Raw genomic sequence first — 26,141 nt, forward strand, 5'->3', positions numbered from 1 at the left:
ACACCTAGTAAGCAACAGACTATAAACAGCATGTTTAATAGGCCTCTCAGCAAAAGATTTTAAAAATGCACGCAGGCACTTCATACATATTTCCAATTGTTGGACATTTTGCAAGTATTTTCACATTGATTTCCTCACAGTAGGGCAATGACTGAAAGCATAGTAAGGTGCATACTGAGAAAGAATTGCTAGCTAAAATTATAATTTGATCTTTTTCTTCCCAGATGTACTTTCATATTGTTGTGGGTTTGGGGTGGGTGTCAGTCTAGAATGTCCTGATTCTCTTCCAGTTCTTGGAATTCTGTACCCAGTGAGAGTATCCAACAGAGGAGTTTGAAGAACTGGTCAGACAAGTTTTTTATAAGACCTTAGCTGGCCACTTTATAAAAAACTTGTCTTTTTTTTAAATAAGACCTTAGCTGGCCACTTTAGTGATGTATGGAAGTGAGAGCTGGACCATAAAGAAGGCTGATCACCGAAGAATTGATGCTTTTGAATTATGGTGCTGGAGGAGACTCTTGAGAGTCCCATGGACTGCAAGAAGATCAAACCTATCCATTCTGAAGGAAATCAGCCCTGAGTGCTCACTGGAAGGACAAATCGTGAAGCTGAGGCTCCAATACTTTGGCCACCTCATGAGAAGAGAAGACTCCCTGGAAAAGACCCTGATGTTGGGAAAGATGGAGGGCACAAGGAGAAGGGGACGACAGAGGACGAGATGGTTGGACAGTGTTCTCGAAGCTACCAGCATGAGTTTGACCAAACTGTGGGAGGCAGTGGAAGACAGGAGTACCTGGTGTGCTCTGGTCCATGGGGCCACGAAGAGTCGGACACGACTAAATGACTAAACAACAACAACAAAGCTGGCCACTTAAAGAATGAGCTAGGTTGCAACTAAGTGATGGTGCCCTCCAGGCTAATGGGTGGGTCTTGCCTCACCTAGCTGCTAGGTAGGAGAACAATAGCTGGAGTGAGAGAGAGAGAGAGAGAGCTGAACTGAAGCAGGATGAAAGCTGGAGACATGCTTGATCTGTGCTGGATCCAAATCTGTTATTAATGGAGAAACAAGATATGTTGGGGAGTTAATACAGCGAACATCTCCATCTTATGCAGGGATCAGCAAACATTTTCAGCAGTGGTGCTGGTCCCCTTCCCTCAGACCTTATGGGGGGCCAGACTATATTTTTTTGGGGGGGGATGATGCAAGAGCACCACGAGCCCCTGTTGCTGCTTACCTGTGTCTTGTGAGCAGCAGGGGTTGGCGGCAGTGGAGGGACGATGAGCAGCACGCAAAAGGGCTCTGGAGAGGGGCTGCTTAAAATGGCAGCCGCTTGAGCGCTGCTGCTGGCATCAACAAAGCCCAGCCCCCTTCTGCCTCTAGGCAGGGTGGGGAGAAGCCAGGAGGGAGGGAGGAGGCAGCGGCGGCACCGTCTGAGGGAGAGGGAAAGAAGATGCACGCTGGCGTTCCACGTGGCGATCCCTGAACCATCTGTGGGCCGGATCCAGAAGGCAATTGGGCCTGATCTGGCCTGTGGGCCTTAGTATGCCTACCCATGATCTCATGCTCAGCTTGTACATATGTGTCAATAAAACCATATCACCTGCAGGCATCACAGTCTCTGCTGACCCTCATTCCAAGACAACCAAAACCCAGGTAAGTATTCGAACCCCTAAAAATCTCTCACCACTTGGAGATTGGGGCTGGCATGGAACAATGTTTTTTCATTCTAACTGTCTATCCTAAGATGGATTTTATAGCTAAGCCTGCCAGTGGTGTCTTGGAATGTCTAATGTGCTGGAATTGCAATACAAAGACTGTCTGTCTGCAGCAGTTGCCCCTGGCGATCTGGCAAGCCAAACTGTAGATTCTAGCAGGCTAGGGAGACCTTTGTCTTCTCTGGTCCACCGGACCGGGGCTTGCATACCCTTCTGGTACCACCATACCAAATAGTTCTGTCACCAGAGTTTCAGTTTCACCACCCTTTTTACCAGCTTAATTTATACGAGGTTAGCGGGTCATATGGCCTAGCTGAACAAGCTTAGGATCCCATCTAAGTCCCCCTTCAGGTTCCTCACCAGCCCTAAGGAACACCTGCTTTCCAGGGCTTATGCTAGTTTAAAATCTGCCCAGATCAGTTTTGCTGGCTGAGCCCTGGCTGAGCTGAATGAGGAACTTAGGTTTAGCATAACCAGCTAAACCAGGGTTTGGGATTTACACCAGCATAACCTATCTGAGCCATAACCCTCCCTTGCTCAGCTGGAGATTCACTGGATCCTAGTTTGCTCATCCCAGCTGAGCAAGCCTTAAGATTGCACCCAATGTGGTTTAACGGGGCAACTAAAGAATAAATGTACCGGTACATTGCAATCCATTCCCCACTTTCCTGAGAGTAAGACCCATTGGACTCAATAGTACTCATTTCTGAATAGACAGTGATTAGGAATTCATTGTTAGTGAAACATGCCTGGGATAAATACAATCATCAATCCTTGGTTTGTTAGATTTCTGAATGGATGGATTTAATTGCTGTGCTGGTTGACAAGACTGTAGCAAACTGCATGCAAAAAAATCAGCTAACCTCTCTTGCTTTCTAATATACTGTAATAGGATAACTGCCTGCCTCCCAGCAGTGTCTGGGAAGAAGAACCTGCTGGAAATATCCTAAAATGGCTACCCAGATTGTAATAGTTGCAGCCCTCTGGGCCCAAACTGCATTTTATATTCTATAATCCCAGTTCCTGTTCTTTCATACATGGCTATTTTTTCCCCCTGGGGAGCTGAAGAACATCCCTAAAAGCATATTACAACAACAAGATAAGCCGTGCTGCGTTTAATAACTTTATGTAGTCTTCTGATGATGGTTAATCACATTTGGCTCCAGTTGTGCAGAATGTATTTTAGTGCATTTGCCTAGGCTGAAGCCTTCCTTTGGATATCGTTTAGTAACTAGTCACATTTCCCAGTTATCCATTCAATATTGTCACATGATTTGAAGGTGTTTCTCCCCCTCCCACCATGAACCATGTAAGAGTTAAAGCTTTCCCTTTCCATTTCAGGCCTGGCTCAAAGTGTTTTGCCATCAGGAGTAAGGCATTTTGAGGGTTATTTGTTCCTGCCATGCCAGCATGGGCATAGCCAGAATTTATTTTAGGGGGGCTTTACTGAAACGCAGATTGGCTAGGCACATATTTTAACTGACAGCTTTGACGTCAGCAGTGCCCAGGTTCTATCGCTAGTAATCTGTCTGGGGTGATTTGAACACTTTGCATATTCATTTCTCCTTTTAAATAAGCAGCTCAGTTTTAAAGGAAGTTGTTCTTAATGTGCTCTGAGGGGCATTGCCAACCAGCAGGCAGGTACCTTAACAACTGTCATTGTCCAGTGTACTAATATATTGCAGGCAATATTTTCGCTAGCCTGCATTTACTGGAGTTAGAAAATCTGCTTGGATCAAATGAATCATTGTGAACTAACAAGGGCAAGAAGTGAGTCACCTATCAAATTAATTTTATCTGTCTGCACTCAGCTCCAGGGTACGTGACTACACTGCACAAAATACTCTGGTTGGCCTTTCTACTTAGATGGAAGAAAACCCAATTTCATACTTGGTTCTCGTCTCTAGTGAAGTATCCAGCTTGTTGCAAATACGAGCTCTCATGGGAGGGGGCTATGATCAACTTTAAAAGCAGAGAGACCCATTTTTACAGAATTGGGGACAGAGTTCTTCTTATATAGGAAGCTACTGTACACTTGAAGGCCATCAGTAGTATATTGTATACTCTCAGGGGTGGAAGAATGATTAAGATGGTTCACCCCTGGAAGCTGATGGATCTGGATGGTTTCCTGATGGCTCTTCAGGGGTTTCCTGTTACCTTGGCAGGCAATTCTGTCAAAAACCTGGTGGACCTCTGGAATGGAGAAATGACCAGAATGGTGAACATGGTCGTTCCTGAGTATACCCTCTCAGAGAGTGGAGCCAGCCCAGCCCCCTGTTTCTCTAAGGACTTGGTGATGATTAAACTCATGTTGGCAGAAAACTTGGAATGAATCCAACCGAGTACAAGCTACAGGTTATTTGAAGGCCAGTGTGGTGTAGTGGTTAAGAGTGGTAGACTCGTAATCTGGTGAACCGGCTTCGTGTCTCTGCTCCTCCGCATGCAGCTGCTGGGTGATCTTGGGCTAGTCATACTTCTCTGAAGTCTCTCAGCCTCACTCACCTCACAGAGTGTTTGTTGTGGGGGAGGAAGGGAAAGGAGATTGTTAGCCAGTTTGAGACTCCTTAGGGTAGTGATAAAGCGGGATATCAAATCCAAACTCCTCCTCCTCCTCCTCTTCTTCTTTTGCAGCAATGCAGGCAGTGAAATGTCTTTCCCCTCCTGCCTGCATTGTGTTATCAAGGAGCCATCTAGCATGGCTGTTTTGAGTGGTCTGGGGTCTTTTACACTTTGGTCCACGTGAGGAGCAGTTAGACTACTTGCTGTGAACAATTTGCTCAGCACTTTGCTGACAAAATCACTCAGTTCCATTCTGATTTGGATGTTATAGTTTACAGGTCTAGTGCAGGTATTTTTGACCCCTTAGTTGTCCAGTGTTATTGGATACTTTTCAACTTGTACAACCCAAGGATGTGAATGGGATCCTTGGAAACAGGGCTGGTCCAAGACATTTTGGCACCTGAGGCAAACCACAAAATGAAGTCCTGCTCCCCACCAGGGAAGAAGGGGTGGGTGGAGAACTACATCAGGAACAAGGGGGAAATGAAGCTCTACATCAGGCTCTGCTGCCCCTGTGGATCCTGCCGCTGAAGGCAGTCACCTTACCTTGCCTCATGGGTGGGCCGGCACTACTTGGAAATGTGAGAGCTACCACATGTGTGCTAGATCCTTGCCCTTCCTGGCTCATCAGAAAAATCCAGCAGTTGATTGGTTGAGTGGGTGAAGGGAGTGGTCATTGCCTCCTTACAATAAGCAAAGTTCCAGCGGGCCTAAAGGACACAGTTATAAGATCCTTCCGGAATCCCACCATATTGGATAATTATTAACCAGTTTCCAATATCCCAATTTGAGGCAAGCTACCAAGTTATCTGAGACGCGGGTGGCGCTGTGGTCTAAACCACTGAGCCTAGGGCTTGCTGATCAGAAGGTCGCCGGTTCGAATCCCCGCGATGGAGTGAGCTCCCGTTGTTCGGTCCCAGCTCCTGCCCACCTAGCAGTTCGAAAGCACGTCAAAGTGCAAGTAGATAAATAGGTACCACTCTGGCGGGAAGGTAAACGGCGTTTCCGTGCGCTGCTCTGGTTTCGCCAGAAGCGGCTTAGTCATGCTGGCCACATGACCCGGAAGCTGTCTGCGGACAAACGCCGGTTCCCTCGGCCAATAAAGCGAGATGAGCGCCACAACCCCAGAGTCATCTGCAACTGGACCTGACGGTCAGGGGTATCTTTACCTTTACCAAGTTATCTACCAAGTTAGCTCTTGAATTGTCGGGAAGGAGCCACAGCAATATGCAGGACACATCCTCTGTGTGCAGTAGAACCTGGTTCAATCCCAGGCATTTCTATTTCAAAGTAGCAGCTGATGGGAAATACATCTGTTAGCTTGTGAAGTGTCATAGCTCAGAGGAGAAAGAAGAGGAGGAGGCGGTGGCAGCAGGGTGTGCAGGCCCCAGCCTTCATCCCTCCTGCCACCCTCAGCCACTGACTCTGTCCCACTGGGCCCAGCATCACCCTCACCCTGCTGGTACCTAGCACCAGGTCCACAGCCAAGGCCGAGCTCAAGAACAAGTACCTGCCTGGACTCATGGCTGAGAAGGACAGCCTGGACCCTTCACTCCCCCATGTCATGCAACTGCTGCAAGCTGATAAATGTCCCTTCTGCATAAGGGAAGGTAGGGGAGAGCGGCTGTCTTCATATCTTCAAGTGAGCTGAGACTTGTTTCATTGATGTCGTTAAGGCTACCTTCTGGGCACTGTAGTAGCTTCTCAGCTCATTTGAGCAGGGAAGATGAAACCTAGGTGGATATCCCTTGTTTAGTCCCCTTTCCTGTATTCTTAAAATAATGAAAAAAGAATCAATAACAAGCTATGATTTCCAGGATTCTTGGGGGATGTCATTTTCTGATTCACCTCAGGCGCCAAAACATCTTGAACCGGTCCTGATATAAATGCATTTATTAGTGAAATAACTTACAATGCCACATTAAATGAGAGAAAATTGCTTTGCAAAAGGGTATATTAGACAAACCGGCATACAAAATGTGCATATTAGGAGAAATTTGCACTGATGTGCTGCAGAAGAAATCACAAACCAAATGTGGAGAATCAAACTGAAGCCTGGGAAAATGGGAAACTGAAAGCCCGAAATTGACATCCTCACCCATCCCAACATGAAGCTTAAGCTTCAGTAACAGGAAGCTAAAACAGCAACTGCTTCCCTGTGGTTCCTCACTTCTCATTCTCCTCCCGGCAAGACTTCAGGAGCTCTCTACACATGGCCGGTTGCTGCACTGAACTGTCCCTGACAAATTGATGAAAGAAAAATTGCGGGTTGAAGTCGGCTTCATTTCACACGAGGACCACAATTCAATTACTTGGACCATACTGCTGTGAGGTAGAGGGTTATACATAGAGGAAGAGAAAGCTACTAAAATCCAAATAAAAAGTGGGAAGGAATTGAATATTGGCAGTTAGTGACTGGAGGGCATAGGGAGTTTCCACCCCACCCACAACCGCCATTTCCTTCTGCCAGGGTCACCTGTCACTATTGGGCAGAATGAAGTGATATTGACTGTTGTGGAGGGCAGCAAATTGCTATTTTTCTGCCAGAGAGGGGGAAAGGTAAGGTGCTTTGAAAGTTTTCTGCCTCAGGCCACAAAATATCTTGGTTGGCTTTGGATACAACATACTTTGATGTGGGGCAACATTTGCAGTAACTCTGCCTCAGGCACCAAAATATTTTGGATTGACCCTACCTCCTGTGGTTACTTATATTCTGAGGAGTGGGTGCTTAAGGGGAATTGTTGAATTATTTGGATGAGGGTGCCAGGTTTATTCCCAGCATGTCTTTATTTTTAAAAAAAAATGGGTGGAGGGGGTCCCAAACTTGGAGCAATAAAACAGCTCAGGAAACAAATGCATGGAAGCTGATTTAGTTTGTTATTAGGGACATTTATAATATATGTCACTTAGGAAGCACCTGAAGATGGCATTTGTAGGTGGTGAACGGGTCAAATTCATGTTACAGTATTTGAATATTGTCAGTTGATAATATTTCTCTATGTACCTTGACAAGAAGTTAAGTGAAAGCAAACCAGCTTTCTCCCCTCTGCAGCAAGAATTCTGCATACTACATTTCTAGATCAGAGCTGCAGCTATAGTAGCAGTTAGGGGACTGTTGCTCCCATTTCTGCATATACCCTCTTTGTAGTAATCTGTTTCTTTACAAATATACAGGTTAAGTAGAGGCACAGAAGCAATTGCATAGGGAGGAAGACTGTGCTAAAAGCTAGCTCAGTTCTTTATTTGGAAATTAGCAGCCAGCTGCTTCCAAGCTTCATGTTGAAAGACACCTGAGGGGTATGTGTTTGTGTGTGTGTGCATGTGTGTATAACTCTAAGTGTGAAGGGGTATGTGAGACAGATACAGACAGAAAAGCAATGAGAGAAGGGAGCGGAGCAAAATAGGAAGAGTAAATAGATTTTTGCTGATACAGACTGTGTACACAGTCCTGTTTACTCTGCATCAAGCGTGCTCCCGATGCTGGTTTGGGAGGTGGTGAGCACACGACGTTAACCACAGTCCATATCTGTCCCGTCTCTATCCTGATTTCTTATGAAACAACACATTTTGATGCATCTGCCTTTCCCTGCAAAAGCATATGCAATCTGAATCAAGAAAAAGAATGACCTGGCTGTGTTTTAAGATCGTAATGTGTACACAGCCACTGATTCACCCAATCCTGTAATTTCCAACCATTTATTTTTATTCCACTTTCCTACAAGACTGTGCCCAAAACAGCTCACAAGCTGTCACCGGTGTTGGTGTAATTTAAATACAGTGGTACCTTGGGTTAGGAACTTAATTCGTTCCGGAGGTCCGTTCTTAACCTGAAACTGTTCTTAACCTGAAGCACCACTTTAGCTAATGGGGCCTCTCACTGCTGCTGCGCCGCCGGAGCACGATTTCTGGGTTAGCGGAGTCTGTAACCTGAAGCGTATGAAACATGAAGCGTATGTAACCTGAGGTACCACTGTAATGGGTTAACTTTCACCATGCTTGGTCTCATGTCTTGAGGAGCACACCCCATTCTCCAGATGTTCAGAGATAAGAAAGTAGGTGCACTGGGGTACCTGTGACATCTAGTGTATTATTTGCTGAGTCATTCACCCTCCCATTGGTTAATGAAATATGCCTAGGTTTAGAGACGGGTATCACCGTCTCTAGGGCATTGCTTTCATTAAGTTATCCTGATGGTTGTATCGTGATGTCCTGCCCTGCTGCATGTCCTGCTTGCTGTCAGTGTCTGGCTCACAATCTGTGAAAGTCAAGGGAAGAGGTTGTGGGTTTTACACAGCAGTGTTAGTTAGCATGGTGATAGTGTTAGTGGATCTGTAGCAGAAGTGCCAGCTTGGCCCCACAACCATGGGTGCCAAATTTTGAGCCGGGACCCCCGGAACCCATGGTTGTGGGGCCCTGGGTCTGAAATTTGTGGGTACCCAGTCCCTTCATGGGGAATTTTGTGGGTGCTCGGGCACCCAGGACCCCAGGGAGTTGGCACATATGGTGCCAAACATGCAGAAACACAATTTCTAGGGCAGTACAGTTAAAGACCGGGATAAAAATCTACATGCAAAAGGCTTGTTGGAAGAGGAAGGTCTTCAATAGACATCAAAAAGACAACAATAAAAATGCTGATCAATCTATACAACTTTCCTTAAAACAATAAAAATAAACTGACCTAATCCACTAATTTAAAACTGCTTAATTCTACCACTAAAATTGTTGAAAGGCCTCGCAATTCATTCCTCTCACTACGCCTAAGGCAAACAATGATGAACTACTATTATCATTATTATTGTTAGCAGTCTTGTTGTGTTTGTTACCCACTTTTCCAGGGCAGGTTGCAAAAAAATTAAATACAACATTAGCAACAATTTAAAACAGCAGACAATCACAGAAAAATTGTAATGAGACTCCCTGTCATAATTCCCCAGCCTTCACTTAATCCTTCAAGAGAATGGATTTTATTTGGAACCCAAGATGGGAAGCATGGATTTTTAAACACAGCATGTATCCTTTGGATCTAGAGTTCCCTAAATGTAGCCACATGTTTTTTCCCCATTTGATTGACAGAGGCCTGATCGTATTGACATCACAATACGATGTAACAACGCTGCTTTGCGGCTCCTCGCATCTCTCTGTGGCTTCATTGCAATTTCAGCCTCTCCTGAGAGCTGCCAGGGGAACATACATTCATCAGTAAAGCATCTGGTGCAGAACATTAAGCAGCCTGCAGTCCACTTGTTTACAATAACAGTATCAGCTGTTCACAATACTACACGTCAATCTATGTAGTGATACAGTGAAATATAGATAATATGACCTGGAGAGGCAGAGCTGCCTGTTACCTGTCAAATCTTCAGCATTTGCGTAAAACGGCGTAGATGGTTCACTTAATGCTTTGCCTGGATTCTGTCATATATTGACTTAACAGTCGCAAACACAAGCCCCAAGCAGATTTCCAAAGGCAAATCTTAACAATAGGCCATGACGTCCATAGCCCAGGTCATCACTAACAAAACAAATTAAGCAGAATTGCTTATTTAAAATCAACCAGAGCATCTTCCTTCCAGCATAATACTTTCACTGTAATGTAGCACGAACAATTCAGGTAGGCTGTGCTGTAGTAGAGTAATAGTACAAACCTGGGCAGATTTACTTAAGATGTAAGCCCCACTGAGATCAATGAGACTTAGGCTGCATACACTGAAAGCACACGACTCCCTCCCCTCCAAAGAATTCTGCCAACTGTAGTTTGTTAAGGGTATTAAGAACTGTAGCTCTGTGAGAGATAAACTACACTTCCCAGGATTCTTTGGGGGAAGTCATGGGGGGAATGGACTAAAAATGTAGTAGCAATAAGAATTTGCACTACCACAATAAAATTGATTTTTTAAAAAAGATTGGGCTGCCTAAGTTTTGTTTCATAAACATAAAATGAAACAGTACAGTCATACCTTGGATCCCAAACGCCTTGGTACTCAGACATTTTGTCTCCCAAACGCCGCAAACCCAGAAGTGAGTGTTCTGGTTTGTGAACGTTCTTTGGGACCTGAATGTCCGACGGGGCTTTTGTGGCTTCCAATTGGCTGCAGAAGCTTCCTGCAGCCAATCGGAAGCCATGCTTTGGTTTCCGAATATTTTGGAAGTCGAACGGACTTCCGGAACAGATTCCATTTGACTTCCAAGGCACAACTGTGCTTCTTTGTTTTACTGTGGTTCAAATGTGAGCCTAATGGATTCACTGTGGTCGCATACATGCTAACCTATCTGTAGCACAAAAATGTGTTTTTTCTCAATATGGAATCATTTATGCTTGTCCTCAATATGCTGCTTTCAATCCAGATTGATTCTGAATCCTGCCATCCACAAAGGTATATAGTTACTTTGTACCTCTTTGAAAACCCTTCCCGTGATTAGGTTGTCCACACCTTTCCCTTCCTGCACATGTTCCAGGTTAATGGAGGAGCACATGGTGATTTCAGTCTTGGTATACATCCACCCACAACATCATTTGGCAGGTGTGGGGACACGGACACAAACACAATTGCTGGTACTGCCTACATCTGTTTTGAAATGGACACACTGTGGGAGAAATGCAGAATCAAACTGCAGTGAGTTTTTCTTTTTGGAATGGAATCAGTTTCTCAAGGAGTAGTATTCAGAGGCCAAAAATCTGCAAGAAATCTAGATTGTACGTGGACTACACGGGGGGTGGGGACCCAAGTACTCAGTCTCTGTGGTTTCTAGAACAAAAATAAGAATGTCTGTACCACGAGAGTGTAAGAAACATTTGAATCCCAGTGGGTGGGAAGCTTTTATCAGTTAAAACAAGGTGCTTTAAATTGCAACTGTGATTTCAAACTGGGATGACACAGACCTTCAAAGCTCGTCATGAAGAGGTCTATTTAGTGTTGCTCAAAGTAATAATATCACAGTGGAGGCCCTCGCTGAAATGTAATTTTGGAGTGAGAAAGAGGATTTTAGGTCAGCATGGATGCTGACAGCAATTCTCACACACGTTCCTTTCTCTGAGCTCTTTCTATGGACCCACCCTTGGTTTTGCTATTTTCTTCTAAGCCAAGGTGAAGGTGAACTATTGTCTGCTGAATAGCAAAAATAGCATATTTGCATATTGTTGGGAACAAAAGTACAAAGATCTCTCACAAACCAAACAGAAAGAAAACCACTTCATTTTTGTCTATGTTTGCCTGTTGTGGTAGCAACCACTGAAAGCACTGACTGAATTAGAAAGAACAATATTAAATACCAGCCAGTAAAGCAAAAGGGGTGTAGCATGAGGGATGCCAGTGGGGCTATGCCCCTAGGCATGGTTTTTTGAGGGGGTGCAAAGCAGGCACCCCCGGCAGATGCCCCCAGTACAGCCTGGCCTAGCGCTCCTCTCCCAGAGTTGGAGGAATCAACGCTTGCGGAGAGAGGCATTGGGCTGCGCTGGGCTGGGGGCACCAGCATACAGTGGCGTAGCAAGGTCAGGTGGTACCCGGTGTAGAATTTTTTTGTCACGCACCCCACATTGAAATTCCCTCTTCCTCCCTTTACCCCCATTAAAGAAAGCCGCACAGGCAGCTATCCAATGTAGATCCTGCCTTTTCCCCCTCTCTCCCTCCACCCCGTCAAAGAAAGCCATGCCCTGCTCTCCTCCAGTACCCCAGGAGCGTGGGGGGCAATGGTGCGCCACCCGCCCATGACTCCCAAGCCTCCCCTGAGCTGTCAAAAGGAAGGGGAAAGGGTGGAAGGCCGCCGGCAAAGCGGCACAGCTAGCCACCTTCCTCCGACGGCTCAGGGTAGGCTTGGGAGTTGCGGGCGGGCAGCGCACCGAATGTCACCCCCTCAGTGTGTGTGTGCGTGCAGCTGTGCTTGAAGCAACTCAACCACGAGGCAACTCAACCCTGCTTGGTTCCACAGGCAGCGTCAAGTTGCATTTTATTTAAAAAAAACCTCATTGATGTCACCCGGGGCGGTCCGCCCCCACCGCCCCCCTTCCTCCGCCAGTGCCAGCATGGTGACACCAGGTTTGCGCCCACCAAGTGTTGGCTGGCCAGGCTGAACCCTGTGCAGGCAGGCAGGCAGGCGGCACAGCACAGCCCTACTTGGCTTCATTGTGCGGCAGGGTCGCTCCACCGGGGTCAGTGGCGAGGGCTAGGATGTCATGACAGGATCCTTCACCCTTTGCAATCTGTGCCCCACTCCCTGTGTGTGCACACCCCCTGGCACACGTGCATGCCTGCCCCAGGCGCCAGAAGCTCACACTATGGCTGAACGAGCATGTGGGTTTTCCCCCCACAAAAAACTCTGCCCAGACTTTGCAATTCCCTTCCAAGGACCCCCCTCTTTGCCATATTGCAGTTGCCTGCAGCCTAACTATTGCAGATGCAAACAGTGTTGCAACTGGGGTCGAATGTAACTTCCCCAATACTACCATGAACCGAAATCATCATAGATGTACAATAAAATGATGTTTGATGGGCACACCTACCTACGAGTCAGCTCTGTTGAACATGGTGGGGACATGTCTCTGAGTGTATGTGCATAGAATGGTGCTGCTAATATGTGGTTTGCTAATGTTTTACTTAGTGGGTTTAATCAGCCCTGATTAAAGTCCAACCACACCTGGAGGGCTACAGTTCCCCAAGCCTGCTTTTCTGATGTAAATGCTATGGTAAAAAGAATAGCCAATACAGTGCTATCCAGATCTTTTTGGGCTCCAAATCCAGCCAGGATGGTCAGGGATGGTGGGTGTCGTCATCCAATGACATCTGGAGGGGTCCACCTTGGCATAATTCTTCCTTGCCTTTTTTTAACTTACCAGAGAAACAAGCAAGGCTCAGCTCTTCATTTCAAGCAGTTCTGTTCCTTTAGCTGTCCTTTGTTTATGCGGTGCTAACACTGCAGAGCTTAGTATGACTCAGCGGCAATGTAACCAGTGAGTCATAACTGTGGTCTGCTTTCTTGATTGAGTCTGAACAACCCACCTATTCCCCTTGCCTGGCCTATTTTCTGCAAGGACTTAAGGGAGGAGGGTTGAGTCCTCAAGATTTCCATACTGATGAACATCCTAGTCACAGAACTCTTGCATCCTGGCAGCTTCTTTATTGCCATTTATATTGCTGACCAGAGAAGCTTTAACCCTTAAAGTCACCTTGATGTAAAAATCCAACCAAAAGTAGGCCCATTACATACTTAAGATCCTTTGAAATCAATGGGACAGTCCACTGACTCCCTGAGCAGCTCTCTGACCCAAATGAGTCACTACACCAGGCAAGGAACATGTCCTCCTTTGCACCTACATTCTAACATCATCACATTTTGTGTTTCCAATCCATACTTTTGCTAGTGGCATCAAACAATGCATGGCAGGTGTGGGCAAATGAATGGTGTGAGCGTGTTATGATCAGCCAGGTATCATGTCTACTCTGAAGTGAGCTGTACTGAGCGGCACTGAGTTTCTTCTAAATAAGTGGGTATAGGATTGCCGCCTCTGTATTATGGGGGGAGGGCAGGGGAAACTCCATATGGGCTGCCATTTTCAACCGTAACCCAACTCCAGGCCAACCAGCCACTCAGTAGCTCAAACGTATTTGCTAAAAACCATTGGCCATTATGAAACTACAAAAGGAAAGGACTTGATCATCTTCACATCACACAATGGAAATAAAGTGTATGGACAATGACTTTGTCTGAGACACTAATTAAGAGAATACATGCCCTGAATGATGCAACTGATACAAATGATTTTGCTGAAAATTCCTCCGGGGAGAGAGCCATCTCCTGTTGATGGGTTTGCAATGGCATGTTAAGATTTCTTTATCCCACAGGATAGCTGGGGCTCTCTGGGCTGTTGTAATGGTGATGGGGTGTTCATTCCACTCTCCATCCTGGCCACTGAGCCATTGTATCATAGGTTAGGGTTACCAGACTCCCCAGTTCCCGGGGACAGTCCCCGGATTTGCAAATCTGTCCCCGGACAAATTCCGTCCCTGGAATGTCCCCAGATTTGCAAATCTGTCCCCGGGAAACGTGTCAGTGTCAGTCTCAGCAGCCCAGAGGCAGCCTGGTAGCGCAGTTGGCTCTGGCTGGCTTCAGGAGCTGCTCGCCAGCCAGAGTCAACTGCGCTACCAGGCTGACTCCAGGCTGCTGGCTGCCACAGCCACTGCCAAAGGGGAACAGGGGACGTCTGGCGGTACAGATCTCCTGCCCCCTTCCCCCTTTATTTTGACTGATTGGGGGTGGCCATTGCCCAGTTTTTTGAAAACTCTGAGCATTTATGTTTCACAGGGTGTGAAAGAAGGGCTTTGCATGTGTGCTTGGGCCCAGGGTCTTTTGCCTCACCATCCCCACTACTGACTCCCTGTTGCTACTCAGCTTAAAAACAAAACAAAAACGTGTCCCCGGATTCATTGAAAAAAATCTGGTAACCATATCATAGGTGCCAACTGCCTGGGGCCCCGGGTGCCCAAGCACCCACAAAATTCCTCATGAAGGGGCCGGGCACCCACAAATTTCAGTGCCAGGGCCCTGCATGGTGCATGACACCCATGGCCCCAGGCACCCACACCGTGGGGCCAAGCTGGCACTCCTGCATTGTTTCACTTTTGGTTTATTGATTGTGTTGATATTGTCTTTTAAGCACGCATCTAGTTTTTTAATGCTCTGGGCCATCTTGAAGTGCTTTGAAGAGAACTATTTTAGCGAAGGAATAAGTGAATGACATAACCTAATGTTTCTAGTCTCACTCAGAGATTGGGGAGGAATTTGATTCCGTTCAGTTTTAAAGGTAAACCGTATAATGAGCACTTTCCAGAACATTATCCCAAGGGAAATACAACTATCTTTTGAAATCCACGCTTTCCTGAATTTTGCATTGCAGTTTACAGCCTATATGCAAAAATGCATATACTGAGGGAGTGTGTGCCTAAAACTGCATAGCTTAGTAAAATAGCATGCAAAGATGCAGTATAATAGAAAACACTGGTTTGCAAAAATGTGTGTATTGGGCAAAATTGCATAGAAAAATGTGTGTGTTAGGAGAAATTTGCACTAAAATGGTAATAAGTTTTTATGAGGACTTAAAAACGAAAAGAATCACAAACTCATATGGAAATGTAGAGAACTGAATTTAAGACTGGGAAAATGAGAAACTGGGATAAATCCCCATGGACAAATTTGCTTATCTCTGTTCTCAACTCATGGATACAAAACAGCAAGTACTGAAGGAAGATTCCCCACTTACATACCCAGGGACATTGCTTTTTAAGGTTAAGATCAGCTCACATCCCTCTAATAACTGTGTACAGCCAGAGACAATAGCTAAACAAACAAACAAATGAATAACCCCCTCCATTAATGGTGATTTGCACACCTCTCTTTTCCCCAATGTTCAGTCCTCTTAGGGTTGTACCATTTCAGGATGGGGTGTGTGTGTCACATGATCAAGTGCTCCTAAATGTAAAAGAAACATTTCCTGCAAACTAGGGTGCCATGAAGAAATCTAGTCGAGAACTCTTGTTGCTTCACATTCCAGCTTCTCATAAAGCTGGAAGGGAAAGCATTTCATTATGAATTCTGAAATGGTACAGTCCCAGGTGGTCTCTACCACATTTTGGTTGAAATTGAGTGTACAGCAGCCCACTGAGAATGTATCTCAGGGCACATTTCCTTCAGCAGGTGCAATGGCATAACTGCCAATTTCCCCCTACAAATCTCAGCACACTAAAGTAATTTAAAGCACCATGGCTGAATATATGAACATTCTGCTAAACACACACACACACACACACACACACACACACACAGAGAGAGAGAGAGAGAGAGAGAGAGAGAATGTCTTGTACATTTTGTCTCATATACTTAAAAGTCTGCATTTTTAAAAAAATAGAATTTAACAGCAAAGCACAGCACTGTAGCGTTGTGAAATTTCCCTGCTCAAAAGCACTCCATTATTCAGGGAAGAATGAGAATCAGTATAATGTACCCCAAAGAACAAATCACTGGTGAGTAACAGATGAGCAACCAAGATTGCAGCAGAATGTGAAGTTGGGAAAACAATCAGCATTTACGCATAAATTATTTGTTAATAAGTGGAAGCGGTTGGGGGTAAATGGCAAGAAAATTGCTTCAGCTCAAAGGTGCAGCCACTGCTATAATCCTAGCAGGTGTCAGCAAACCTGATGATTCTATATCTACCTCCTCTGTCCCCTGGTAAGCTCTCTTTGTGGAATCCACTGGGACAGTATCAGAGGAGCACCAGGGATGTGCTGGAGGAACCCCAAATGGCACCTAGCCCAGGGCTTCCTCAAAACTAGCACTGGTCTAGCATCTCAGGCTAAGCAGATGTTGCTTCTTCGAGGAATGGAGTAAGAGAGAGATATGGCTGCCTCCTCTGTGCTATTTTGTCACCTGCACAGATGAAGCCATGCCCACCTCTGGTCACATGTAGAGGAAGTCTGTCTGAGCCCAGGAGGAAACAGGAAGTTCCAACTGGCTGGTCCAGACACCCCCCTCTTATGTCCACTCTAGGAATGTTGTATTTGACTGCTCTGTGTTTCACATCCCACAAAAAATAGATTAAGATCCTAGTTGCTTCATACCAACAACATCTCGAGGGCTACAGGTTACTCACCTGTGACTTATAAGCTGCTGCTATTGTTAACTAATTGGGAATCAGAAATCCTTGGTGATCTATCACAAATCATCCGGGGATCTACCTTCTGCCTACCTCTGCTCTATATTATCTAACTAAACTTTAATAAAATGTGCCACTGTAAAGCTGTTCCTTTAAAATCAAGAGATAAATTTTGATTCTCCCTCTTTAAGGGTTACATTTGCTAAATCTGTACACAACAGCCATCATATGCACGCCACAGAACACACAAATTACTTTTCGAACTAAAAGAGATTTTTTTCTTAGTTTCAAGGTGTTTTCATTATCATAACAAAGAACCGATTCTCAAAAGAACCTGCAGGTGCCTTTGAATATATTACAAATGCTTAACAAAAACATAATTGTCCAAAGTGGGGTGGGGGGGACTCCTTATTTGTTCTCAGTCTTGGTTAGATTATGTTTCAAAAGTACTTTCTGAATACAGAGTTGTCTTCATCCATTTTATCATAACAGTAAGAGAGGGCATAAAACTTTGCAGTAGGTAACCAATCAGTGGCTCTCCAATTGTTCCTGGATATGCTACCATGCAACCTCTTCGTGAGTGTTACCCTGATTGGTTTGCAAGGTGGCAAGACAACGCTGGATGTTTCTGAGCATTCATTCAGATATGTATGAACGGAGGTAATGTGGTGTTGGAAGTGTTGTTCCACACTTCCCAGTGCATTTTGCTGCTACTTTCCTTTTCGCAAAAAGGCTGGTCACTTGGGGAAGTGGGTTTGTCGCAGAAATCTTTTGTCGCACAAGATTTCCCAGTCAAATATATGTAGCACCCTGCTTGTGGTTAACGCTTAGCTGGAATGAAATATTCAATGCAGCAATAGAGAAATTAAAATAATAATTTATTTGTCAGACAAATAAATGATAGGCACAGTGGTATATGGTTACCAAAGCTCTGCCTGCCCTCCAGCCCTGATGGCCAGCACTTATATTTCCTCAGCCCAGCCCCCTTGCTCCTCCTTTGGCTGCCTCTGTCAAATCAGCCTGGTTGAAATTCCTATTGGCTGTTTGCTAGAACCAATCATAAAAGATACACCCATTTCCTATTACCTTTTATGGGAGACAAAGAGCTATATTTCCTTCTATCCATAAATGGCAGACAAGTAGCCATATATCTTACATTTGCCTCGACAAGGCACCTTAATTACCAGATCACCTTTTGCCCCTGTTGCCCCTGTTGCCCCTGCATTCCAAAACAAATGGCTAAAACAGATGGCTCTTGGTATTAAGTGTTACGAAAAAGGAGCAATGCTGCTGAGTGCTCCAGATGGCTGGAAAGCCAAACAGGATGTTGATGTTTTGGGACTGTACCGTGGGAACATGGGACAGTCTATTATGTGCTCTGAGCACCGGATGTTAGCTCAGAGTGTCACATGACCCTGTACTGGAAGTACATGGGTGGAGTTATTCTCTCTCTGCAGCTGGGTATCAGAGGGTGCAGACATGTTGTTCTCTGCACTGAGGAAAGACAGAAATAAAGGCATGTAAATACATTTCTGTCTGTCTCTTTCCCCTCCCTGGGGATGGCAGGGAGTGAGGGAGGAGGAGTGGCTGTGTTCTTCTCACGTTTGAAGAAGGATCGGCCGATAAAGACCTCGCCTTGTCTTGCCGGGAGTCGCTGACGGGGGAGGCCAACAAGGAATCAAGCCGGGCACCTGGAGAGTGCCAAATGCCTCTGAATGACAAGGCTTGATATAAACATATGGTAGCAGAGGATGGTTACGATCCATCGACCTCTGACCTCTCATGCTGATTCCCATGGATCAGATAACCAGCAGCAAAAGGGGATGAATGCGCAATTGCTTAGTTCACATCTGCCACATGAGTTCTGGGCGGAGTCACTCATGTCGTTTTGTCATGCGTGGATGAGAAAGGTTTCGAAAGAGTTGGGTAGTTCTCCTTTTGAGAGACTGTTCCAGAGAAAACCTTCTGTTGCCCATTTCAAGGTTTTTGGGTCTCATGTGAGGACAGAAGCTCCAGGTGGAGTAAAGAATGCCAGAGGCATTTTTGTGGGATATGAAAAGGGTCTCTACAGAGTAATTTTGTCTGAATCTGGTCAGGTGATTCTCACACAATTTCTAGAGAGTGCTCCTGAACAGGAGAGAGTGATAGTACACACATTTCCCACAGAGGACGATTCAGATGATGATGATGATTTCACAGAGTACAGTGGTACTGAGAGTGACAGTGATAGCTCAGAGAGCTCAGTCGTCACAGTCATTGAGAGGAAATCTCACACAATGGATAGACCTTCACAGGTGAAGGATGAACCACTGTTTACTGTTGGAACTGGTTCTCCTAAGAGTCCTGAGACAGAACCAGTGAGCAGAGAGGATCAGCACCTCATACGCAGGTCTGAGAGAGTCACAAAGGGTGAACCACCCAAAAGGTACTCAGAAGAGTATGCTAATTTAGCTGTTGCATGTGTTGCTGTTGTACACAACCGAGGACAGGTTGGAGCTGTGTCTAAGTCAGAGACAAAGACACAACAGAGAGTTGCTAGCCGAGGTAATGCAGATGCACTCATTCCTTGGAGGCCAGACAACCAGAGAGGTACACTGGGGAAACCAGTGGCGGGTAGTTCCAAGGGTGGAACTGAAACAACAGGGGAGTGTTATGTGTATAACAACTGTTTGTTTTCTTCTCTGGATCACGCTTTGCATGCCGCAACACGCATTGATTCTTTTGGGGGAGGTTGTTACGAAAAAGGAGCAATGCTGCTGAGTGCTCCAGATGGCTGGAAAGCCAAACAGGATGTTGATGTTTTGGGACTGTACCGTGGGAACATGGGACAGTCTATTATGTGCTCTGAGCACCGGATGTTAGCTCAGAGTGTCACATGACCCTGTACTGGAAGTACATGGGTGGAGTTATTCTCTCTCTGCAGCTGGGTATCAGAGGGTGCAGACATGTTGTTCTCTGCACTGAGGAAAGACAGAAATAAAGGCATGTAAATACATTTCTGTCTGTCTCTTTCCCCTCCCTGGGGATGGCAGGGAGTGAGGGAGGAGGAGTGGCTGTGTTCTTCTCACGTTTGAAGAAGGATCGGCCGATAAAGACCTCGCCTTGTCTTGCCGGGAGTCGCTGACGGGGGAGGCCAACAAGGAATCAAGCCGGGCACCTGGAGAGTGCCAAATGCCTCTGAATGACAAGGCTTGATATAAACATTAAGTTCTATCTAAACAGAGATCTTACTATTTACCAACTCTTAATTAGTGTTTTTGCAGCTTGATTGTATTCTGTAATATGTAGGGTCAGTGTAACCTTTGCTCCCAGCCTGTATTTCCCTTTTACAACCTTGAGAAACCTGTCTCCTGCTACTACTATAAATCAGGGGGGCCCTTGTCCAGGAGGATAAACAACTGCCAAAGTCCTTAGCCAGCTGGTTTTCTGCCTGGCATGAAACATTTGCAAATCTTTAAGCTCATTTTAAAATACAGGCCTTGATCAGATGCCTCATATACTTGTGCAACCTGTATTTGGCAGTGTGTGATTGAATCCCACCTGAAGACAGCAAGAGTCTGGAAATGCCCAGCAACTTCCATCACCCCAATGGATTGTAGGACTACGGGTCCTTCCACCTTCATTAAAACAGTAAACTAGCTGCTATTTTAAACAGTTTCTTTGAACAGGATCTAAGTAGCAGTATTCTAAATAGTTGTCAGTTCTTATTTTCTCTGCTAAATAATTATTAGTGATGCTCTGTTTCAAGAAGTTCTGTCCAGACTAAACAGTATTAATTTTGCTGTTTGTGTTCCCCCGTTTTCCCACCCCCATCTCCAAATGCACACCACCCCTATAGTCAGTCTGCCCCCTGTGGCCTTTACTTGGGGTCTGGCAACCAATCCCCCTACCCCCAAGTCCACAGGAAAAAACCAAAACACCCAGAAGTTGACAATGATATCCTTTTACTGCCTCCTCTAAATGTTTCCATTATAGGATTGTGAAATCCTATTTGTACTGAAGAGACATACCCTGCAAAAAAATAATATGACTTGATGTTTTAGTCAGAGTTTACTGTTATAAAGTGAAGGCAATTCAACATGAGAACCCTGGGGAAAGCTCTTAGGAAAGCTTGCATGTGCTGCTTGTGGTGAGGCTTTGCTTCCGCAGGTACATTGCCATATACAGTGGTACCTCAGGTTAAGAACTTAATTCGTTCTGGAGGTCCGTTCTTAACCCAAAAATGTTCTTAACCTGAAGCAACACTTTAGCTAATGGGGCTTCCTGCTGCCACTGTGCCGCCGCCGCGCGATTTCTGTTCTCATCCTGAAGCAAAGTTCTTAACCTGAGGTACTATTTAGCGGAGTCTGTAACCTGAATCGTTTGTAACCTGAAGCACCACTGTAACAGAAAATGATTGAGGACATGGAGTCCAACCCCAAAGTGATTTTTAGATATGTGTTTAGTTTCGTATTGAAACAGGCTACGCTGTAGTTTTTCCTGTTCCCGCTAGGGGGAGGTTTCAATTTCAGCCATTGGGACAAGCATCTCTGCCTAGGAACAGGGAACTGTTGCTTTTTCCAAGATCAAGAATCTCCTTTGTGTATCAGCAGGTTTTCAGAACTCAATAATAACTTGACAGAGTAGGCTAACAGTACAGGGGGCAGATGTGTTCCAATTAAGCAATATGAATCTGGAAGCGATGAGTCTCAGAGAAGTTGTTGCAAGAAGTTGATGCAAAAAAGGGGTAATCTCCTACCCCTCTGTCTACCACGCTCAAAGAGGGCTCCAATCATTCATTAATAACAGGAACTTAACTAACCTAGTGTGCAATGATGATCACCTCCGGTGCGTTTTCGAATGCCTCCAATAACCTTCTAATTGTGTGCAGGCTAACCTGGTGTCTAGCATGATTGCAATGGGGCCACTGGGAATGGGAATGGGAGAGCGGCTGCAGTGACTTGGAGGTGATTGATTGCCTTCATTTCCATTATATTCCCAGTGCTAGGTGCGCACGGCTTCTTCCACGGTGCAATTTAATGAGATTTGCGACATGGATACCGTGGCTAAACTGTTCAGGCTGGAAGTTTTCATTTGCTAGTCTACATTTCTTCAGATGAGTCTTGAGAGAGTTCGACTCCAGCAAGATTAGTGAGGAAAGGGAGCAGGAAAAGCGAAGGGCGTTTGTCTGGTTTTGGGACAGAGGATCATCACTGTGTTTATTTGTGTATTTTATGTAGAGATTAAGGCACAGATTGATAGGTGAAGGGTCTCGGGGAATGAGAAGCACAAAGTCTGTTTGGAACTGTCCCGTTCCCTTTGAAAATCCCCTGCTGTGCTTTCCTGCAGAGCTGACATGTTGGCTGAGTTCTTCCTGTCTGCAAAACAAAACAAAAAGTCTTTTTCTTTTTTTTAAAAAAAGCCCTGCCCCCCAAACCAAGCACGTATTAATCTAATACAGATTAGATTGTCCTAAAGGCCAAAAAAGACACCCAGATGGTCATGCCTTCAAATCGATCAGCTATAATAACTCAAGGGTCATCGTCAGTGGAAGTAAACCTACATTTAAATCTGCCATTCAAAAATCACAACCATTTGAATGTGAGAACACCAGAGATTGCAGTCAGCCTGAATAAGGGATGGATATTCTCTTATTTTTCTGTCTGCCTTGAAAGAAAATGAAAGCCCATTTGTTGTTACTCTCCAATGTGTGTTAATGGACTTTATAAAACAATCACTGGATAAAGATAATATATGAACATAAATCATACCCTCCAACATGTCCAGGTCAAAACCTGGGGCGCATGTCTTCCAGGCCGCACTCCCAGGCAAGTCACATGACTGCACACCCATGGCACAAGGTTGCGGCACCCAAACTGGCTGCCATGCCCTAGCGTGAAAAATGGGATGTCCAATTTTCCAGGGACAGTTGAGGGGTACCCAAAATTGTAATGATAGAGACCACAAGACTTTCTGACACTACCTTCAATTTTGTCTAGGGACGGTTAGTTCCATCAATTTCAGTTTCTTGCGATGTCTAATTTTTTCCAGTCTTAAATTCTGTTAGCTACATTTCTGCATTAGATTACTTTTTCAAAAGAATCATAAAAATTCAATCAGCCTTTTCGTCTGCATTTCTTCTAATATACACATTTCTGCAAGTCATTTCTCCTAATATAATGTATTTTGTATGCTGTTTTTCACTAATGTGAACATTTTAAATGCATGCTTTCCCTAATATACACTTTTTTGTTGGAGAAATATGCAGCAAAATTAAGAGAAGCACAAATGTTGAAGGACAATTATATTTCAGGCTGCTTATTATATTTGAAGTGTAAACAAAGTAGGCACGCATCATGCAAACCAAACCAAATTTCTTTTATTGCTTTAGACTTCAATCCTAACCTCACTTACCTAGGAGGAAGGCCCACTGAATTCAATAGGACTTACTTCTGAGTAGATTTGGATAGGTGCTGTCAAGATCATTATCAGCTTGAAGCAGAGATCCAGGTGTAAAAAAATGGTGGAGACAAAGGACCCCTTGACAGTTAAGTCCAGTCAAAGGCGACTATGGGGTTGTGGCGTTCATCTCGCTTCAGGCCGAGGGAGCCGGCGTTTGTCCACAGACAGCTTTCTGGGTCATGTAGCCAGCATGACTAAACTGCTTCTGGCACAACAGAACACCGTGATGGAAACCAGAGCACACGGAAACGCCATTTACCTTCCCGCCGGAGCAGTACCTATTTATCTACTTGCACTGGCATGCTTTTAAACTGCTAGGTTGGCAGGAGCTGGGACCGAGCAACAAGAGCTAACTCCGTCATGGGGATTCGAACTGCCGACCTTCTATATGGCAAGTCCAAGAGGCTCAGTGGTTTAGACCACAGTGCCACCAGCATTCCTACTCTGATGTACACTCTTATCTCTTTAAGAGATCAAAGAGTAAAGTCTGATCATAGGCATGTCACCTTCACTGGAATGAAGCCATTGTTGTTGGGTGAGAGCTCTGTGCCTATTTTAGAGCATCCATGCCTTAAAAAAAAATGCTAGGGTGGGCCAGTAATTTTCCTTAAAAAGCTATATCACATCTGTTGCTGCTTAAAAATGTGAACTAGAATTGGTATTTTCCATTTATTCTTGCAAGTTGTAGGACGCTTTAAAAAGGGGGAGAAAAAAGAATAACACGTTTTTAGCAAACCTTGCTGAACTTTTTATGCATGGAAGGGTTTTTATCTTTCTTACGTATAAATGTGTTGGTCATTGTCTTTTAATTGTTCTAATGGCTTTTATATATCAAAATGTGCCATTGTTTTTCTTTTAAGATCGCTTCCAGATATTTGATGGGAAGTGATGCACAAATGGAATTAAATAAATGAACAGATCCACTTTGAAATTTATCAACGTTATGCAACTGGGTTGTTATTTCCATCCAGTTGTGGCAGCCAAAAAAGCTGTCAGGATCGCTCTAGAAAAGGCTACAGTTGCCATTATTTCCACTCCAGCTACAAGCAGGATGGACAGGAAATGTCACAAGAAGATCTGTTCCCATGTGATACCTCCCAGCAGTCTTCTACTGACTTCATATCATTTGGATAAGTTTCAAGGCAACTCTGTATAGGGTATGCAGCTACGCAAATGCAGAGGAAATGACTTGTGTCTGCTTTCTGTCTGCATCTTCCAAGTCAGGACTGTCTGCGATAATCCACAGGAGGCAGCACTGTGTTCAAGGCGGCCTGCTATATGAGAGACCCTCTTTGCTTCTAGTAATCAGAACTAATTCAATATGGGTCATTTATTCTCCAAACACTAGCATGTCGTGCAGATGAACTTAATAATGCTGCATTGCAAGTGTCTGTATAATTAAAGCCAGGAAATAACACTGGATGTTATTTTCTAAGTGGCATTAATGAAAGTACTTTTTCACCCAATTCACAATTAATATATGCAATTTGTAGCTACAAGAGGTGGTGGTGACCAGAAGTCTAGTGTCAAATTACACTTGACATTAAACAAGTGGCATAAGAGTGTGTTTTTCTTCTACAGCTGATAGCAGCTGGGGACCCTAATCATAGCAGCACAATGATGATTTCATTGTTACTGATTACTGATAATCTCATTGTTTTATTCTTTTTGTGAACCGCTTTGAGGTATTCTTCTTTTTTCCACAATCAATCAGTATATACATAAATAAATGGGATGGGGGGGGGTCTTTCCTTCCACTCTGCAATAGTGATTAATATTGCCCCTCTGAAGCTGCTACTTGGCAGGTGCATAAAGCCTCCATAGGTGCCAGTGGTAGCTGTTCTCCCATGCCATATAGGAGCTTTAAAAGACAGATTTATTTGTAGAGATGATGGTATGGGAGGACAAGGCAAATCCTCCACATGTTTCAAAGTCACATGTAGCCGGGCCCCATGTTAACTTTATAGGTGGTGCTGTGGTCTAAACCACTGAGCCTCTTGGGCTTGCCGATCAGAAGGTCGGCGGTTTGAATCCCCGCAACGAGGTGAGCTCCCGTTGCTCGGTCCCAGCTCCTGCCAACCTAGAAGTTCGAAAGCACACCAAAAAGTGCAAGTAGATAAATAGGTACCGCTCCGGCGCGAAGGTAAATGGTGTTTCCGTGTGCTGCTCTGGTTTCAGTGTTCTGTTGTGCCAGAAGTGGCTTAGTCATGCTGGCCACATGACCTGGAAAAACTGTCTGCAGACAAACGCCGGCTCCCTCGGCCTGTAAAGTGAGATGAGCGCCGCAACCCCAGAGTCATATGCAACTGGACTTAACTGGCAGGGGTCCCTTACCTTTTTAGACAAATATATGGGGAAGTCTCTTTACAGCTCATAGCCATTATGCGGCTAATAACCATATTACAGCTGCTAGCCATAATTTGGATTACTAAAAGTTGTTGGGACTCCTCCACAACAAACCTACTTCCCCTAAGAATTGGACTTTTCCCAAAAAGTGACAGGAAAATGCGCCTGAAAGTTTGGGGGAAGTTTGCTTGGCGCAACACCATTACCTTCTCTGTAAACAAATCAGAACGAATACTCAATGTCTACTCTCCCTGCAGGCAGATCAGGATGAATGATAGTAAACAGGTTGTCTGGAAGTGACATTATAGGGGTATAGATGTGCTTGGATTCAGGAGCTCAACAACACCATGTGCCTTTAAATTATTCTTTGGCAATCTTGTCCCCACTTCTTTGAGAACAGTGTCTACTGAAGCTGATCCATCGACTGTGCAGACAA

The 26,141-nt window shown here is 44.9% G+C and overlaps 1 long non-coding RNA gene across 1 annotated transcript; it reads left to right on the top strand.

Annotated features, from left to right (window-relative positions):
* LOC310762665 lies at positions 1-26,141 on the top strand. Its single transcript, XR_014548122.1, has 3 exons — positions 1-75; positions 1,608-1,654; positions 26,106-26,141. It is a non-coding gene; the product is annotated as an uncharacterized lncRNA (long non-coding RNA).

Source organism: Podarcis filfolensis (assembly GCF_964270895.1).
Source record: "Podarcis filfolensis genome assembly, chromosome: 5".
NCBI classification, from domain to species: Eukaryota; Metazoa; Chordata; class Lepidosauria; order Squamata; family Lacertidae; genus Podarcis; species Podarcis filfolensis.